Genomic DNA, 6,468 nt, shown 5'->3' with positions numbered 1-6,468 from the left:
TCTGTTGCGTTATCAGTGACGTCATATGACGTATCGGACTGTGATTGGCCATGCATCCCTACCTCCCTCCGCTGCTAGCTGTAATTGGTTTAAAGTAATATGACGTGTCCACCCGGGGGAGGGAGGAAAGACGACACTTGACCTAGCCGCGGCAGTTTCATCCCTCCAGGCCACACCGTGTAGTCGTGCATCCATTGTTCTGTAAAATGGCTTCGCCAGACCACCGCCCCCAGAGAGAAACCTTTCCTTGCCTGGACCCAGCCGCCCTAAGCCCAAGGAGACACGACGTTCCTTAAGCTACGAGGTGAAGTACAAGATCATCCAAGAGTTGGAGAAAGGAACAAGACAGGTTGATTTGGCGCGCCAGCATGGTGTGAACGAATCTACGATCCGGACGATAAAGAAGGATGCAGCCAAGATAAAGGAGCACATGAAGATCACAAAGTCTACAGGTGCTTCTATGATCAAGTATTTCCACAACCAGGTGCTTCTCAAGACGGAAAAATTACTTGTGAGCTACTTGGTGCGTCAGGCGCGACGGAACGTAGCGGTCGACACGCGCTCTGTTAAGGAGTACGCATGTGAACTGTATGCTGCAGTGTCACGAAAGATGGGAATTACAGAGCCCAAACCCTTTAATGCTTCCTCTGGGTGGTTACAGAGGTTTAAGATGCGGAACAAGATCACCAATATAAACATTGGTGGTGAAGAAGCTAGTGCTGACCGTGCTGCGGCTAGGGAATTTCCTCTGTTTTTACGTGAGATTATGGAGGAAGGACAGTACACCGACGACCAGGTGTTTAACATGGACGAATCTGGTCTTTTTTGGAAAAAGCTACCTTCCAAGACCTTCGTTGTGAAGAATGCCAGCAAGATTCGGGGCTGGAAGTTGCAGAAGGAGCTCATCACCGTCCTGTTTACCACCAATGCCTCCGGTACCTGTAAGCTCAAGTTATCGGTGATCCACACAGCCCGCAAGCCGCACGCCTACAAGAGCATGGACATGACCAAGCTAAATGTCCACTGGCTGACCGCACGTAAGGCGTGGATGTTCTCTACACTGTCCCTCTCCTGGTTTGATGACTGTTTCGTTCCCGATGTGAAGAAATTCTGTGAGCAACAGAATGTGCCATTCAAGTTTTTGTTGCTGTTGGACAACGCACCAGGACACTCGCCCCTACTGTTAGATCGTCACCCCAACGTAAAAGTGGTCTTCCCTCCTCCCAACACTACGTCTATATTACAGCCCATGGACCAAGAGTTAATCTGTAATGTAAAAGCTGCATTCTCAACAAAAAAATTCAAGCTACTGAACGACTACACCAACACCAGGGAAGAGTTGTGTAACCTGAGTGACACCACCACCGATAGCAAGAGCGAAGAAGACGAGGATCAACAGTTGGCAGAGCAAAAAATACTTTTCAAACAATTCTGGAGAATATTCAACATCAAGAAAGCTGTGGACTTCTTGGTGGAGGCATGGGATCAGCTGTCTGTAGCAACTGTTCGTCACGCATGGAGACATGTGTTGCAAGGCATTCCGGGCGTTATGCAGAGTCAATCTGTGACTGGTGAGGTTCAGACTGTTGCAGTAGCAGTAGACCTTGCCAGAGAAGCTGCGCAGTGTTACAGCTGCAGGCTTCTCCGAGACCACCAACGACGACATCCTGGAGGTGATAAGGGATCCTGATGCGACTACCGACGAGATGGTAGATGATGATGATGTCAGTGAAGAGGCAGGTGGTGCGTCATCCCAAGAAGAACACCGCTTATCCCATAGTAATGTTAGGGGTGCCATCGAGTGTGTTGAGAAAATCAAGCTCCTCCTCTCCGACGACCCTGGCGCAAACAGGTATGAAATCTTCACTGCCCAGCTGTTACAGACTATGGAGCCCTACTTCAAGGTTTATCACGACAACATAAACACCAGCTGTCGGCAAAGCATAACAGAGTTCTTCGCCCGCAACCCACCACAGCCAGCCCAAGCCAGTGATAGTGACAGAGGTAGAGACAGTGAAGATGACTGAGGGATTTGTCAGGGAGGCCCTGACAAGTGTGGAGCGACAGTGATGGTGACTCACCTGAGGGCCAGTAGCCTGCCCTCTGCCTCGGAACCAGCCTCCATCCCCGTATGCCGACCCATCTCTTCTACTAACGTAAGTGTTCAACCTAACTTTTAGTTTTCCTAACCTAACCTTTATTTTTCCTAACTTAACCTTTATTTTTCCTAACCTAACCTCTTCTATATTAATTGTTTGTGCATACCATCATAAAGTTAAGATAAAATTTTTACTACAACATAGTTGTGTGTCGTCAAAAAGTGGAGTTTGGGGGTCGGCCCGGTCTCTATTTTAATTAATCCCATATGTTATGTTGTTCACTTTACGCGTTTCTCACTTTCCGCGGTACCCTGTGGGTTATATTAACCGCGTAAAGTGAGGGTTGACTGTACAAAACCTTTAAAACAGATCTCACAGATGGGACAGGTTGGCGTAGATGTAAAAAGTAACTTGCCTGTGGTCATTACAAAATACAGTTCTTGTCAGAGGAAATATTATGCATAGAAAATTTGTTGTATCAACTTCATTACAGTGATCCCTCGGTTAACGAGCGCCTCAGTTAACGAATTACTTTCCAAAAGATTCTTAACTTCGGTTAACGAGCAATCCCTCGATTAACGAATTCCTTACGAGTTCCCCTCAACATGTTTTCACTTGCACACTAGCTGTCGTATTAGTCTGCCAATACAGTAATCGGTTCTAGAGCTTAAATTCCTTACTATTTTAGTAAGTATCAAGAAGTTTGTACTATTCAATAATTTTAAAAGTCTTATATTAAATGTTTTAGACATTTTAACAATTGTTTAACATAATTGAAGTGCAGTATAGTCTGCATTTACACGGGTTTTGTTTATGCGTCTGGTCATTTACGCGGTGCCTTGTCAGAATGTAAATGCTTTAATTACGAGGTAAATTTGGTCATTTACGCGGAGAGCGGCTGGAGGTCCAGACACTCCACGCCATTTTTTATTCAAGCGGTCCATTCTCAACCATACACGGGAAGCGGCGTGGCGAGTGGTGCATACTAGGCCGCTCTTACGTTATCGCTGTCGTTATATGTTGTATTGGACTGTGATTGGGCCACGCATCCTTACCACCCACGCATTCCCTCCGCCGCTAGCTGTGTGATTGGTCTAATGTAACATGACGTGCCCTGCCACCAGAGGGTAGAAGTCGCTGACCTAGCAGGGCCTGTCTCATTGTTCTCAGTCCGCGTATACAGTTCTCTCTTGTGCCCGCTATTCCCCTCACAACTCACAATGGCTTCAGTGGGACCCCCACCACCAGAGAAAAACATTGAATTACCTGGACCAAGTCATGATAATGTGAAGGAAATTATCGAGTTGGGGGAGAAAATTAAGCTCATCCTTGACAACGACCCAGACAAGCATCGGTATGAGCGTCTACTAACCATCTGACGAAAGTTATGGAGCCGTATATCCAGATCTATCTCGACAATATCAATGCTAGTCGTCAACGTAGTATTGAGGACTTCCTCGCCCTCAACCCACCACAACCACAGCCAGCCCAAGTCAGTGATAGTGATATTGACAGTGAAGATATGGACTTTGAGAGGTTTGTCTGGGAGGCCCTGCAAACCTCTGCGAGTAGTGAAAGTGAAAGTGATTCACCGGAGGGCAACTAATCTGCCCTCTGCCTCGGAACCAGCTGCCATCCATGTGTGCCGACCCAGCTTTTCTACGAACGTAAGTGTTAAAAAACCTCATGTTATTGATATTTCTCTTAATTATTAATTGTGTATACCATCATAAAATTAAGATGTTATTTTTACTACAACGTAGGTATTGTGTCGGAAAAAGTGGAGTTTGGGGGTCGGCCCAGTCTCTATTTCAATTAATTCCATATGTTCTGTTATTTCATTTTTGCGTTTCTCTTTTTATGCGAGCCTCCATGGGTTCAATTGACCGCGTAAATGCAGACTATACTGTACAGGGAAACTAGTTTTTAGCACGCCAAACAGCCTCTCAACACACCATACAGGCATCAGTCTCTGTGTCTTTTCAGTGGAGGTAACATCTTGCTTCAGACTCTCTTCAACATAAACTAAATTTGAAATTTATTTTGCATATTGATGATATATAGCGCAGTGCAATGTTTATTTAAAGAAAATATTCTTTATTTACAGCAATTAAACTTAAAATTTTAGTGGTGAAATTGTATTGAATCCAGCATGGGTCCAAAGAAATCTAGAAAGGTGATTTCAATCCAGGTTAAACTGGAAATTATTAAGAAACAAGAAGAAGGCATTAGAACAAATGTGCTTAGCAAAGAATATGGCATGTCGACATCAACTGTGTCAACAATTCTTTCACAGAAAGACAAATTCAAGGAAGTGAAAGTGAGAGACAAATCTACCAGAGTGTTTAAAGGTAGATCCCTAATAGCAGAAACAGAGAGGTTACTTCTCATTTGGATTAGGGAAAAACAGATGAAAGGTGATTTAGTTTCGACCGAATTTATTTGTGAAAGAGCCAGGGAGATTTACGAACATTTAAAGGCAGATCAACCTGGTTCTTCAGGCACAGAGTTTGAAGAGTTTAGGGCCAGCAAGGGCTGGTTCGAAAAATTTAAGAAAAGAAGTGACATTTTTAGCGTTGCTAGGCATGGTGTGGCTCCCAGTGCTGATAAGGAAGGAGCAGCAATATTTTTAGTGGAATTTAAAGAACTGGTGGATACAGAAAATTATCTTCCACAGCAAGTGTTCAATGTGGACGAAACTGGGCTGTTCTGGAAAAAGATACCCAAAAGGACATTCATCACCAGAGATGAAGCCTCTTTACCTGGGCATAAACCCATGAAAGACTGTCTCAATCTATTGCTTGGTGTTCAAGCAGCAAAAAGTGGTAAGAGTACGGCTTGGAGTTTATTGGAAGTCCAACCGTAAGGCATGGGTGACAAGACAGCTCTTTAATGAATGGGCTGTTGAGGTGTTTTGCCCTTCTGTGAAGAGCTACCTAACCACCAATAAACTTCCTTTAAAGGCTCTTCTCCTTATTGATAATGCCCCTGGTCATGACCCTCAACTTGCCAGCACTTTGGAGTCTCAGTTTGACTTTGTCAAAGTGTTGTTTTTGCCTCCCAACACAACATCAATCATACAGCCAATGGACCAGAATGTGATCAGCAACTTTAAGAAGCTGTACATGAAGAAAATGTTCAGGAGGTGTCATCAGGCAGCTTCCACTGATCCTGAACTAACACTGGCACAGTTCTGGAAGACACAATTTAACATCCTGGAGGCTGTAAAATTGATTGTGTCCTCATGGCAAGAAGTCTCCACTAGATCCCTCAATTCTTCATGGAAAGCACTGTGGCCATCAGTAGTCCATGATTTTGAGGGATTTGAGGAAGAAACAGAGTTGGACCAGGAGATTGTGTCCTTTGGTCAGTCATTGGGCCTTGAAGTGGAGGAGGATGATGTAGAAGAGCTTGTGATGTCTTATAAGCAGGAACTTACTCCTGAAGACTTGCAGCAACTGGATGAGATGTTAGAGGCTGACAGTGGTGAGGAGGTAAAGTGATGACCATGTGTCAACTTCAGATTTGAAAGATGTTGTTCATTACTGGGAGAAGTTCAGGAAACTGGCTTCAAGGCACCCTAATGTGGGAAAAGCAGAACTTGCCTTGTGTAATGTTGAGGATACAGTGGTCTCCTTCTTCAAGGAACATTCAATAATATACACAATACCAGCTATCTTCGAATGTCTCATGGAGAGGGTTCTGGAAGGCTTGCACTGGAAGACTGCCCTCATAAATCTGGATGATGTGATTGTCTTTGGCCGAACTTTTGAGTAGGAACTGGGGAGACTGGGAAGTTTTTGACTGGTTCCAAACTGCACACCTGAAACTGAGCCCAAAGAAATGCTACTTGTTCCAGAAGGAAGTTCAATATCTGGGAAGATGGAGTATGCACAGACCCAGAGAAGGTGGTGGTGGTGAGAAACTGGCCAGTGCCAACTTGTATAAGGGAGCTACTTAGTTTCCTTAGCTTTTGTACCTACTTCTGTCGATTCATTAAGAACTTCATCACAGTCGCAGCATTGTTGCACACACCAACTAAGAAGGGACAGAAGTTTGTGTAGACTACCGAGAGTCGAGGCTCCTTTGACAAGTTATTAAAAAAAAATGTAGCTCTTGAAAATCTTTTAAAAACTTTGTCATGAAAATGTTTATTTGGAACCATTGGGACCAAATAGGATCCCACGGGAACCCCTTGTGTATTCCTGGGACCCACTATGAGTCCTTCAGGACCCTGGAAGACCAACCTAGCACCACATGGAACACCTATGTTCCCCCTGCAATGTCCTATACACAGCCCCCCTTGGAACCTCATAGGAACTTTTATAACTTCCTTGGATTAATTGGGACCACCAGTCACTGCCCCCTG

This window comes from Homarus americanus, unplaced genomic scaffold (genome assembly GCF_018991925.1).
Source record: "Homarus americanus isolate GMGI-L3 unplaced genomic scaffold, GMGI_Hamer_2.0 scaffold18547, whole genome shotgun sequence".
NCBI classification, from domain to species: domain Eukaryota; kingdom Metazoa; phylum Arthropoda; class Malacostraca; order Decapoda; family Nephropidae; genus Homarus; species Homarus americanus.
The sequence above is the reverse complement of the archived record's forward strand: the minus strand, read 5'-3'. Positions refer to the sequence as shown.